Below are 13055 nucleotides of genomic sequence, written 5' to 3' on the forward strand. Positions count from 1 at the left end.
TTCTGCTGTTTTTTATTTTTTAATAATATGCTGATGAATGCCTTCACTTCTGGGAGGACATTATCGCATCGTTGGACATTTTTTGCTGGATCTAATCCACTAAGATGGTACTTAAGTCGTGTCACTCCGCCACTCTTCATTACCCGACCACAATATTTACAAATTATGCCATGTTTGTTTCCGTCTATTGGGTCTCTATGTTCCCAAGCTGGATCACGTTTAGTAACTCCACTGGACATGTTAAACGTACTTATATTTATTTTTCATGAAAATTAGACAATTATTTTTTGATAAAATAAGAGAACCTAAATAATAAAGTTATTCTACAGAAGAATTAAATACGAAGTAAAGAAAATGATTATAAAAATTTAAGTAATTATACAAATAATTTGGAATAATAAAACCTAATATTAATGAATAATAATCCAATTTGATAAAAAAATAATCCTAATATAAAACATGGTGATGAATAATAATCCAATTTGATAATAATCCAATTTAATGAATAATCCAATTTGATAATAATCCAATTTAATGAAGAATAATCCAATTTGATAATAAAACCCAATATTAATGAAGAATAATCCAATTTGATAATAAAACCCAATATTAATGAATAATAATCCAATTTGATAATAAAAAAAAACCTAATATTAATGAATAATAATCCAATTTGATAAAAAAAATAATCCTAATATAAAACATGGTGATGAATAATAATCCAATTTGATAATAATCCAATTTAATGAATAATCCAATTTAATGAAGAATAATCCAATTTGATAATAAAACCCAATATTAATGAAGAATAATCCAATTTGATAATAAAACCCAATATTAATGAATAATAATCCAATTTGATAATAAAAAAAAACCTAATATTAATGAATAATAATCCAATTTGATAAAAAAAATAATCCTAATATAAAACATGGTGATGAATAATAATCCAATTTGATAATAATCCAATTTAATGAATAATCCAATTTAATGAAGAATAATCCAATTTGATAATAAAACCTAATATTAATGAATAATAATCCAATTTGATAATAAAACCTAATATTAATGAATAATAATCCAATTTGATAATAAAACCTAATATTAATGAATAATAATCCAATTTGATAAAAAAATAATCCTAATATAAAACATGGTGATGAATAATAATCCAATTTGATAATAATCCAATTTAATGAATAATCCAATTTAATGAAGAATAATCCAATTCGATAATAAAACCTAATATTAATGAATAATAATCCAATTTGATAATAAAAAAAACCTAATATCAATGAATAATAATCCAATTTGATAATAAAACCTAATATTAATAAAATAATAAATAAAATTAAACATATTAAAATTATCCTAGGGAATAATTATACAACATTACTTAATTACTTAAAAAAATTAACATGTAATTGTTAACATTACTTAATTACTTACAAAAAGTAACATGCAAGTATTAATTACTTAAAAAAATTAACATACGAGTTCACACAAATTTATTTGTTGTTGTATAAATTACAATAATATAAATATAAGTTTGTAAACTTACCTTAAATATGGAACCCTTTGTGTTCAAGCTTTGGAATGGATCTGGAATGTCTTTGAAAATAGTAAGGGAAGAAGAAGAAACGAAAATGCTCTAAATGCCTCTGATAGTGATACTCCACATCTGATAAGGTGAAAGAATATAATAGACAATGGCACACTGTTCTGCATGTGAAAGAATATCACGGACTCACAGTGGCACATGGTTTCATTATAAAAGCAGTATTATTTGATGTCCATGGTCTGAAACTACAAAAAGTTATTGACATATTGTGAAATCAGTCAGGCATCTCAGATGAGATGACCCAACCACACACACACACACACACACATGACACCACACACGCACACAACACACGCACACTCACCTCACACGCATATAGTCTATCTCTCAGACTCTCGAACCTTATCTCTTCTCTTCTCTGACTCTGAGCTCCCTTTTCCCCCTTCTCCATTCTCCCACAGGCCACAACAAACACAGATCTCCCACGTCTCTCGATCCTTCTCCCACACACACACACGCACAGAGACCCAAGGTCTCTCGATCCTTCTCCCACTCCCACACACATGCACAGAGAAATTTTGGAATGGGTTATTTATTGGTAAAATTTTGGAGTAGTTGGTCACATTTGGAAGAACTGAGGAGGATGGAATGCTTGGTGCTGGATAGAGTTCTACGACGATAGTCTCTGTTTTGTTCAGTAAGGGATATGACACTTTTGCGACATGGTATGAAAGTTGCTATTTGCAACATTGGTTGATAGAGGAGTTGTGCGAGCTTATATTCGGAGGATCGAATTTACGATGTGTGAAATTATTCATCCTCAGGAAATTACTGCTTGCTTATCGAGACAACAAATGTGAGGTTGATATTGCGGGCTGCAGATTGCGATATCGATAGCTTATTTGTTGGGTTCGTTAAGCAAGTGGACAAGAAGATTCGTCTCCAGCAGCTGATGCAGATTCAGAATTGTTATTCTTGGGACTTAATCCAAAGACACATCTATTCTCGGAGTACTTGACGTTTCGAATTCTTGGACAAGAACCACTCTTATTTTTTGGTTTTGGATTTTCAGTATAAGTATTTTAACTTCTTTTACTTTAGTTATTTGTATTTTCGAAGTTACAAATGTTTTTGGAAAAATATTTCTATTTTCATTTTTAAGTTGATTCGAGTTTTTGAACTATATGTTAGTAGTACATATCTATTTTGATGCTATAGTATTTTGCGTACTCATTTTTGACCTTACGTCAATGTATGTTTTCGACTTTATATCTTTATAAAGTATGATTTCTACTATTACACAGATGGGGGAAATAAAGTATGAGCCTGGGGACATGAAAGATGGAATAATTGCAGCCGATCGCGACGGCGTGACATTTTCTCTTTTTTGTAACCGCTCTTACCTAATATCTTCGTTGCATATAAGTATATTCTTCTTCTTCCTATTTTCGAGTTTTCAGTGTAGTATGTTATTTTAAATTTTGAGGACGAAATTTTTTTTAAAGGTGGTAGATTGAAACACCCCAACCCCATTTTTATTTAAAAATTATTTTAAAAGCCTTAATTGGTGAGCCCGTGGGGCCCATTTTGTTTTATTTTATGTTTTTCCGGTCTCTCCTCTCTCAGTTATCTCTTCTCCTTCACCTCTTCCGCAACTCTCTCTCCCGTGTCTCTCTCTCGGACCTCATCTCTCTCCCTCGCTGCAACTCCCTTTTCCCCGAGCAACACTCAGCCACTCCGTCTGCTGAGGACATTACTATCACAACCTCTGCAGTTTTCTCTCTCTCGTGTAGAAAGGACGACGAAATCCCAGGAGCCTCTGGCGAGCACCGCCCCTTTCGAGGCAATTTCCGGCCAAACCACGGCTAGTTAGCTGGCGTAAGGTATTATTCTCTTTGTCTCCCTGAGAACTACAACTCTCCTTTTTGTTTCATCCAATTTCGTTGAGTATTGAAGAAGTTATACTCATTTGAATCTTACCCAGTTTCCAGCGAGTCCGACAGCTTTCAAGGCATTTTCTGGCCAAACCACGGCGAGTTAGACATCGTGCAGGTACCATTCTCTTCGTCTCTTTGAGGGCTACAACTTTCGTTTTTGTCTCGCTGGATTTCGTTCAGTAGTGATAAAGTTATGGCCGTTTAAAGTTGGGTGATTTTCCGGCCGAGTTTCCGGCTTTCTTCTTCGGCAAAACCAGGCCTTTCAGGCCATTAGAACCCCCTCGGGCCTTAGGCCCGTGTTGTCTTAGCCCAAAACCCCAGCCCTTTTAGTTTTAATTTTAGTTATTTATCGTTTTTAAAACATCATAAGGCCTCGGGCCTTATATATATTGGCCTTGGGCCAGTTCCTTTTAAAGGGCTTAAAACTCTGTTCTTTAATGAGGCCTTAAGGCCTTTGTGGTGTGTGTGTGTGTGTGTATTTAGGCGTGTGTGTGTGTGTGTTTAAGTGCATGTGTACGTGTGTGTATATGCATGCTATGCATGCATGTGCATGCCGTGCATGTGTGTGTGTTTGGGCTTAAGCCCAAACCACCAATTTTCCACCCTAATACCCTTTTAACCCTAAAACCCTAGGGTTCTAAAATCTATTAGGGCCTCACCCATCCAACTCAATTCCCTTATTTAGTTCAAACCCAATAGATCCTAATCCTATTTAACCTAAATCCTAATCCGGATTTCAAGCTTAAAACCCGTTAGACCTAATTTGACCGTTGACCCCCGGTCAACGTTGACTTTAGGGTTGACTTTTCGGATTTTCGTCCGAGACCCCTTCTGAAGGTAATTCGACGTTCTGAATCCGTTTCTAATGTCTGTTTTCCCAAATTCAATTGCTATTATATAGTTTTATTAATTGTACCATTTAATGTGCTTAGGGGCAATTATTGTGATGTTTCTGTCTTCGCTAGTGGCGCAGCTTTTGGCGGCTAAGTACTGTGAGTGGACCATTTCTAAAATTACATGATTTTATAGCAATTGCATAAATGATTAGCATGCCTATGAATTTTGCGAATTGATTTATATCAATCTTGTTTGCTGAATTTATTGATTTTCGTCTCGTGTTTTGGTGAGGAAATAAATTGTTAGCCTAGTTTGAGCTATATTTTAATATATCGTATTTTCTATAAAAACCATGAACTGGTAGACTATCCGATGAATGACGATAGGATGCTAGAACATGTTTTAGAAACCCCTCTTTATAGTATAGACGATGGATGACTTTATACTATGAAGTGGTTATTTATGAGAGTCGTAAATATTTGTGCATACCTAGTAGACACTATGCCGCCTGGGGCGAGGAACTGGTGTTGGCATTTAGGTCGGGAGAAATAATCCCTAGCTACGGGCTGAGGGACATGGAGCAGGTATTGGTCCGGGAGTTGGTAATCTCTGGCTACGGGCTCAGAGACCACGGAGCAGACATTGGGCCGGGAGTTATATTTATTCAGTGATCTTTCTAGCAGCACACCGCGCTTACGAGACGATTTATGAGACGTTTACTGTTTTGATTTCTGCGATGATATTCCGCAATATGGCTTTTGAGATATTTTGGCATGCTAGGATTTTTATTAAATCCTTCATTTATTATGCTAATAGTTTTCATTATATATAAACCGTGGGGGTTAGTATCTTGATAACTGTTTTATTATTATTATATATGTAAACTTGGTCCACTCACCTTTGTTTTGCGTTCTCATTCAGGACTTAGAATCAAGGCACATAATCCCGGCGTCAAGAAACTTCTGCAGCAACATCTTCAGATTCTCTTGATGTAAGACTCACTCCTTTATTCATTTAATTTTATCTTAATTCTTTTTAGTGATTAGGTTTAGTTGTATGCTCTGAACACGTTCCTAAATTGTTAGTTCATGGTATTTTAAATTCATAACCCTTATTTATTTCTTATTCTTAGCTTTTGTATCAATTAATGGCTTTCGTCACCCTCGGGTGTCGGCCAACACGTGTCTATCCTGGTAATCAGGGAATATCAGGGTTGGGGCGTGTCAGTATAGAACCAGAACTAAAACTTTACCCTTTACACTCTCGTATTCTAATTACTCTCTTAGAAGTGTAGACCTAGAACTGTGGAACCTTTTTGTTCCCATTGCCTACTATCATAACTACAATATAACTAATTTCTTTGACAATTTTACTGTAGCGATGGATTAGGTGCGAACCCTCCAAACTAGCATAGGGATACATCTCTATTTCAATCCACTTTTGGACAGTTTTGGTGTAGTGGTTAGCCCTCTAGAACACTTTTGTAGTCTTTTATTAAGTTACTGAGACCAACTGAATTTCCTTAACAAATTGTCAAATTCCAAGTAGGAAGTAGACATATCTAACTCCAAAATAATTACAAAATATGGAAATGGGTTGCTATGTTTTTTTCTTCTTTTTTGGTAGATGCATGGCATGCCCTTTTGGATGTGTCCCTTTTTTGACCCGCCATGACTACAATTTAACAGATGATGTAAATTTATCAAATTTCAAGTTTTGGAGTGCAATGTGAGAAAATTAATTTAAATTTGACGTGTAGAAATGTACTTGTCCTGAATCCAAGTACGAGGGCACATCAAGTTAGTACTAGTTGATATGATATCACCTCACTAAAAGAAAATGATATCCCTTAAGAAAAAGGATTCTCATATTTTGCAAGACCGTGCCCCAATGAGAGGGATTCAAATAAAAATAAGGTTTGATTTGGAACGGAAAAAAGTTTGGATTAAAGATTCACTTGAATTTTAAGGGTATTAGATTGATATGCAGCAACAACATCTGTTAGCTTAGCAAGAAAAAAAAGGCAGAATAGGTCAGGTCCCTTAGTGGTTCCGCCCATGATCACGTCGCTCGTGAATCTCAAGAAAAGGTTGCTAAGGCTGCGTCTAATGTTTCTAATCCATTTGGAAAACTTTGGTGACTTACTAGTTGAAAGATCGTCGTTAGTTTCTGCCAGTTTGTTTTTAGTTGTCTGCTGCTTTGTTGTGGCTTTTCGCTGTAAAACCTTTTGGCTCTATCAATGAAATCCTATCATTGCATTAAAAAGAAAGTATTGGACAAATAATCGATGTATCTAATAGGTGTGAATTAGAACATTAGAGCATTGGTTATCAGTAGTGGAGCCACTAAGAGCAATTTCATCTCTAAAGACTTTGTGCCAGCATTTAGCGCATTTATCCACTCAAGTGAACAGTAATAGACTCCAATGAATAGTAATAGGCCAAAACATCTCTACCCCTAAAACTAAATAGCCTAGTCAATTTTATTAAAATATTATTAATTTTAATTATAAAATAATAAAAATTAATAATTTGAATTTTACTTTCTGAGTTTCTCCCAAAAAATGCTCCTCAGACCAGAGCACGTCGACCCATCCCCCCCATCTCCACCCTCCATCAAATACCCACCTCCCCTTCACTCTCTGTTTCTTCTCCACCGCCCTCCGCAGTATGACCCGCCCCAAATTGGTCGACATCGGCGCCCGGGCTCGCCAGCTTCAAACCCGCCGCTTCTGGACCTACGCCCTGACCTTTAGCTGCATCGTTGGATTTGTATATCATCTTTCTCAACAGCTTCCAAGACCAGCTCGTCTTCAAAAACAAGTTTCGAGTCGGCAGCCTCGTCCTCGAAGGTAGCGTCGTCCAGCCGTCTTCCTCGCCGAAGATGGAGTTCGTCGTCACCAATTTCAGATCATGACGTCAGCCTGACGTCATGTAGGCCGGTCCCAAGGTCTGTCAATTTTGGGCTGGCCTGGAGACCAACTTGAGCTGGGTGCCAGGCAATCCTGTGGGCTAGAGAGATTTCCCTAGGTGCTAGGCCATTTTTTTGGTTGTGTGCCGACCTATCCCACCCTCGGTGGAAGTCCTCTTAAGGACCAAAAGGATCCATGGCCCATCTTGCCTTTGTTTTTTCTTCTTGCTACTTAACAAATGATGTTGCATTTCAATCTAATACCCTTAAAAATTAAATGTGTCCTCACTCTAAACTCTTTTTCATTCTAGGCCAGACCTCATTTTTCTCTTCATCCCTCTGATTGCAGTGCAGTCTTTACTTCCTTTCATTTTCCCATTAACTTTTCTTTGGCTTTGACTTATATTTAAAAAAAAAATCTTGCTTACTTTTTACCTCATATTCGGGTTTCTGGGTTTTGTACAATGTTTTTGTTTTCCTTATTGAATTTAGGGTCTTTCAATTTTTATGCAAATTACTCCATCTCTCATATTCTAAGTTCAAATTACCTATATATGTGAGAGGCCCTCCCACACACAAAATCCTATCTCCACCACTGTTGGTTACAGATTTTGGTCTAATTAGAGCTTTGGTTCTTGATCTAAAAAGATATAAGTATTGGTTCATGAATTTGTCATAATGTAGAGCAATGATCATTCACAGTTAGAAATTTTATCCAAAGCAAAGGGGTTAAAGAAGAAAAAATGGAGGAAAATTATAACATAGTAAACCAAAATGATTATTGCTACACGCTGTAATCAGTTTAAGGACAAATATTTATGGGATTTTAGTTTGAAGATTAAAGCTCCAATTTCAACTAAAGTTAAAAGACCATTGTTCTAATTAATTAACTCTTATAAAATATCAAGGTTTACCATTTAAATTAGTTTTTAGCGTTCAATGATATGGTTTTGGCAAATCTACCATGCCTTTAAATATTTTTGTTTCCTGTGAAGGAAAAGCATTAATATTAACAAACCAAAATGCAAGTATTGTTTGCAATGTTTGATTTTTATTTTTATGGGTTTAGGGTGTATTCAATTGAAAATTTAAAGAATTTTAATTCATTTAATGAATTTAGAGGTATTCAATTAGGATTTTAGGTGGTTCTCTGAAATTCAACGTGTATTCAATAAGGATTTTAAGATAGTTTATTAAAATTCTTAGAAATCCGAATGTATTCAATTAGGATATCAAAGAAGTTTATAACATTTTATGTGTATTCAATTAGGAATTTATTTAAAGGATTTTAAAAAGTTAAGGAATTGGAGAGATTTCGTAATGCAATTTAAGTATTCACAAATCTCACCTCTTCCCCTGAGATTTCGAGGGAATTAAATTAATTTTTTTTATAGAATATGTATAAATCAATTAAACTCCCATAAACTCCATGGATTTATAAATCCATAATCTCTCAAATTCTCAATTGAATACACCTCCATTGATAAATACGAGGTGTTAGGAAGATTTTTTTTTAAGTGAAACTCTCTATGAACTATCTATCACCTTATAGTTTAACGTGAAGTATCATACCAATATTATTAAACATTAAGCAAAAAACATAACGTTACATAAAGTTCATTGGAATTTCTACTTTTAAGAGTCTTTTCTAAAAATTTATAGGTTACATGTAGGGGTGTAATATCCTCACACTTTTTTTTACTTTTCACACACTTTTCTAATTTTTGACCGTTGGATCAGATGAATTGAAGAATATCAACGAACAAAAATTAACAAAATGTGTGTGAAAAGTAAAAATTGATGTGTGAATAGCACAACCCTACATGTATTATGTCGAATGTCGAGTCAAATAGAAAAATAAGAACATATATTTTTCATTAAAATATTGTACACGTCCTCATGAAACACAATCTACCATGCTCGTCAGGCTCATCATGATTTTCAGGAACCATTTTCTGCAAAAACTATTTTAAAATACGTTCTCTTGACATTTTTTTATGCACCATAAGCTTCTTAAAGCGGAGGCAGATTCTCTGCTTTAGACTTGGCATTTGGGTGTTTTTGTGTCATACTCGATATTTTAACGGGTCGTGTCGTGTAACATTTGTTAAAATAATCCGACCCAATAATATTAACAGGTAATATGACCCGACTCGTTACCCGTTAAGGAAAATATATTTTAAACCAATAAATAATCAAATGAAAAACATAATACTAAATAAGTATATACATACCATATTATTACATTCAAAACATAAAAACACATTTTTCTTTTAAGTATATTTTCACTTACCTAAAGTCTTTAATAGTTTTTTAATTAATGTAGAAGTGTTAAAAAATATTGAAAAAAAATATATAAACGCTCGTAATGATAAACTTTACAACTTTCATGAAGAGCTTAACTTCGAAATTCGCCGTTATAATCATATAAATCATATATCAAAATTTAATCGTTGATTGTTGTTTACATTTATGATTCATTGTTTTCATCAAATTTTGCTTTTTGAAAACTTGATCTATTAGAGGAAGCAGGAAGATGAACGATTTGGATCATTGATATTATATTCAGAGTTTTACGGTTAGTGAAAATATTGCTTGATGTTTATAAAGTTTCTACAAACTATATGACATCGACTCATATTTCAGTTAACCGTAAATATCGAAACGTGATATCAAAGATCTGAACCGTTCATCTTCTTACATCCGCCATATGAAGATGTTTTCAAAAAAAGAAAATTTAAAAAATGAAATTCAGTAAGAAGAATAAAGTGTAAATGACAATTGACGATTAAATATAAATTTAAGGTTCATGAATTATAATGTTGGATTTCGAAGCTGACCCCTTCATGAAAGTTGTAAAATTTGTCACTATGAGTGATTGTATATATATATATTTTTATATTTTTTACACTTCTACAATAATTATTATTTATTTTATTAATTTTTCCCTCAAATAAAAAAATATTATTCATGAAGGTTTGGAGGATTTTAAAAATTTAAACGATAATGTAAGTGTAACCATTATCAACTCGTAGAGGAATAATGATGAATTACGAGTGTTAATATATTCTTTCACATTTTTCATACTTGTATGTATGTCTTCTTAGTTCTTGCCTATACAAATACTATATTAGTTTATTTTAATTTTGGACATCAACATGTTAAGTAAAATTTATTCTAGTAATGATAATAAGGAACTCTCATAATAAAAATAAACAATGACTAATTTTTTTTTAAAACTTATATAGAATAATAATATAAAACTATATATTTAATATAGAATATATTGTATATATTAATATGGTTATTGTATTTTATAATAAATCTTTTATTAATTAAACTATAAAATTCTCAAAATAATTTTTTTCTTAACGGGTTACCCATGTGTTACCTGTGTGTATATACCTATTAAGAACGAGTTCTTAACGAGTCACCTGATAATGACCCGATAAGTTATCGTGTTGACCTGAAACCCGTTATTTCTGTGTCGTGTTACTGTGTCGTGTCAGAAACTGCTGGGTCTACTTTGCCCTCCCACTTCCCGTGCCTCTTGTTTTGTGTGGTCACTGTTAAGCCACGTTAGCATTTTATATTATTTTTTTATAGAGATAATAAGCAAAAAAGAAATAGTAATATAAATTATTTACGTGGTTTAACCATGATCACATAAACAGGAGGGCACGGGAAGTAGCAGGGCAGAGAATCTGCCTCCTCTTAAAGCAGGACGTTGCAGATATATTTGCGCATCCAAAGGATCTTGCAAATTCAACGCGGTATTTCCCCCACAAACTGTTACTTGTTTGTGTTTTTATTTATTTTTATTTTTTTCCGACGTTATAGTTATACTAGAAAGAAAAACCATCATAAAACTAGTTTCGTAGCATTAATTTTTCCAGCACCATAGGATTTTTAAAGTTCATTCAGGACCTTGCGGAGATATTCTAAAAATTCAATATACAGTAATTAATTATGTTAATGAATACATAGTCAGAATGTTCGCTCGTCGAGATCCATATCACACATTAAAATCTAAGACCTTGCCAAGTGACTTTGTGCTAGATGCTCACACTTCAATATTTCACTTTAGCATATCTCATGAAGACCATTCTACCTCCGCATATCCAGTTCCCGCAAACCAGTACTTAATTCGTTTTTGTATGTACAATACCTCTTAACTCACTACGCCACAACACTACATCTACCACGGTTAATTGACCACGGACATATAAAGTCCGTTATAAAAAGTCAAATTTAACCACAGACATTTGAAGTTCGTGGTAAATAATTATTATAACAACGGGCATAAACAAACCCGTGGTTGAAATGGTTAAAATAACAACGTGCGCCCTTAAAGCCTGTTGCAATTTAGTGAAATATTACCACGAGGAAAGCCTGTGGTGGCAAAAAGATTTAACAACATTGCCTTTTTAATTTTACTACGGACTGTAATTCTTATCTTTGTAATTTAAATTTTTTATTTTTTAATCAACTAGTATCTCTAATCTCTAATCTCTAATCTTAGAAAGCTAGAAATCAAGCTTGGTGTCTCGAGGCTTCACCAAAAATAATTAGACTAAAAAGCCCCTTAAACAAAAAAAACCCAAAACTGGCTGAAAATAATAGAACCAAATTCTCATGGGTAATTTTGTCATAAAAAATAAATTTTTTTTTTTAAAAGGACTAAATAAAATGGATTAAAGCCATGTGGGTTAAGCGTGTAAGGGGAAGGAGTTTTGCAGAAAAGAGATAACCGCCGATCGTGGGATTCAAATCCAAAACTAGCGCCACGTTCTACAAAGTTTTCCATCAATTCAGGTTCTTTTCTTACTCAATTTATCAGGAGTGAATGATACCCATTACTACCTCTCCCAATTATGGTCCACACAACAATCCAAGAATAGGGTAGAAGGATTGAAAACGCATGCAGGGAGTACTGCTGGTATTATTTAATTTTCATTTGGGTTTTTCTCTCAAGTTATTTATAATTTTTTTTTATTGTTGTTCGATGTAGAAACATAAAGCAAGCAGAGTCAAGAGAGTAAATTTGTTTACACAACTTTTATGTGCTTTTGAAATTATTATCGGATTTTATTTTTTTATTTATGAATCATGACAGGTTTTTTAGAATCAAAATTGTGTTGCATGAACATGATAAATATCTCTCAAAAAGGTATATTCTTCCTCCCCTTCTCTCTCCCTGCGTGTTGCTTTTCTATCACTCTCGTTCATAATAATATCATATGTTGCTTATTCAGTCTGTAATCTTATAAGAATAATTTCATATTTATTCTTTTTAGTTCAGTTATTGATCATGATAAGTTGCGGCACTACAAGTTCAATCTTTTCTCATATGCTACTTATCCCTGCAGGTACAAAAGCATGCAAACTACAGATTATCCCTCCACCCAGCCTTCCTAAAAGTTGTGTTAGGTTTTTGGTTCATTTACTTTCAAGTTTGGATAAATAGGTGCTCATTTTGTTGTTAATTTTAGTGTAATATTTGAATATATGAATTTTAATAAAGTTAAATTTGCAATTTTGTATATAAATATCTTTATATATATATATATATATTTTTTTTTTTAATTTATTAAATCATTTTTAATTTTTTTAATTTTTGAAATTTTTTTTATAACGGGCATTAGCCGTGATCAATTTGTAATCCACAATGGCAATAGCACGTGGTGTTAAATCCCAATCTACTACGGGCACAATCCGTTGTTACACTGCATTTAATAACGTGCATAGTCCGTGGTAGAAACAAAAACTTTCTATCACATCCAGAATACTAACGGGCATAATGTTCGTGG

The sequence above is a fragment of the Malus domestica genome, chromosome 03, assembly GCF_042453785.1.
Source record: "Malus domestica chromosome 03, GDT2T_hap1".
NCBI classification, from domain to species: domain Eukaryota; kingdom Viridiplantae; phylum Streptophyta; class Magnoliopsida; order Rosales; family Rosaceae; genus Malus; species Malus domestica.